Below are 1,538 nucleotides of genomic sequence, written 5' to 3' on the forward strand. Positions count from 1 at the left end.
TCCATCATGAAATGACTGAGCAATAAGCGTTTGAAATTGGACAATTTTCACGCTGTGCTCGATTTTCGATTTTCAATTTGTACCCCAATATGTTCCCGAAAGACGTAATCCTACATCAAAACAATGTCACAATCATTCAAATTTTCTAATGCAAATGAGCTAATGTCTTCTAGGGACACTATGTATTCAGACCGCTTGAAGTTCTCCAGATCCATACTTGAAGTAAAGGTCGCTTTCTTGTTGAATCAATTCTATATAGTTGTGGGTTTCCTGCTGTGAATGACCCCGGGGCTAGCTTTGCGCAGTGGCGATATCATAACCAATGAGGTTTACCCGAAGTGCGATTATTGTTAGTTGAACCAAAAAAAAACCGAAATGAATCAAATGACACTGAGACAAAAGCGCCATTTCTTTTGACGATCTATTTGGCCACTAGTTAGAATTTTTTTATAATATCTCTCAAAAATTCACATACGCTAGCATACTGAACTGTCTTCACATATTTCATAATGTCTTCAAAATGTCTTCACAAAATCAAATGTCTTCAAAGTAAGTCAAATGTCTTCAAAATGAAGACATGTCTTCAAACCTGGCATCCCTGGATCGGACAGTCGTCGGGTGCGGTTGCATTTTTATTCGCTCCGCGTTTATATATTTTTGTCGTCTTACGTATTTTGAGGTGGTTAAATTCTATCCGCTGATGTGAATCTGTGAAAAAGTGTTGTCTTAGAAGGGGAAACTTGGAAAGAAAATAGAGTGGTGCAGATATATGCTGCTGCTGAAATGGATAAATAAATCCATTAACTTCAAGCGTCTTATAGATAAGTATACAAAAAAAAAACGAGATGAGATGATGATGACCCACCTCATACCCCTACAAAGGTTTGAAAAGGTCGATTCATCTTATAGATAGTATGTATGTTATATAAAATTTAAGAGACCAGCATTATAAAGCAAAAACAAAAACGGACTGACTCTGTTGCAGGCATGAATTTCTATTAATCGAACATTATAAATTGGCGAAAACTGTAAAAAAAAACAATGTTTCTATCCGTATCGACATTGACATAATCATAGTCTCAACTTCAGATCCAAAGCTTTCACAAGGCCTGTCAAGAAAATTTCCAACCCGGGAAGATCCTTGACTGATTGGGAATTTAACCCAATATCTAAAAGTGTCAACTAAGAACATATTAGAGATCTGCTACTATTCAGAAATACTCGATATAACCATCTTATGATAAGATAGTTTACGACAATTCTGAATGAGCTATCCCCATTCCGGTTTCCACTTCAGACCCCATATAAAATTTCATTGTGTATCAGTATTCTGCCAGTGTTCACTATTAACATAGTCCAGACCCACCAAACGCGCGCGAGGCTCAAACTTTCGTAGACAACGCTCGTTATTATTTTTTACAATATACATTAACAACAAAGAAAAAAAAACATCATCATCATCAGTACGAACATGGTAGTTTTACCTGTAAATAAATTTTGTAAATGTCAGTCAATTATAAACATAAATAAGTTATTAA

The 1,538-nt window shown here is 35.6% G+C and overlaps 1 non-coding gene across 1 annotated transcript; it reads left to right on the forward strand.

Annotated features, from left to right (window-relative positions):
• The first annotated feature begins 293 nt into the window (after nt 1-293).
• On the forward strand, nt 294-441 carry LOC129772282 (U4 spliceosomal RNA). Its single transcript, XR_008742592.1, has one exon. It is a non-coding gene; the product is annotated as a U4 spliceosomal RNA (small nuclear RNA).
• Nucleotides 442-1,538: the final 1,097 nt, after the last annotated feature.

Source organism: Toxorhynchites rutilus, chromosome 2 (genome assembly GCF_029784135.1).
Source record: "Toxorhynchites rutilus septentrionalis strain SRP chromosome 2, ASM2978413v1, whole genome shotgun sequence".
Taxonomy (NCBI): domain Eukaryota; kingdom Metazoa; phylum Arthropoda; class Insecta; order Diptera; family Culicidae; genus Toxorhynchites; species Toxorhynchites rutilus.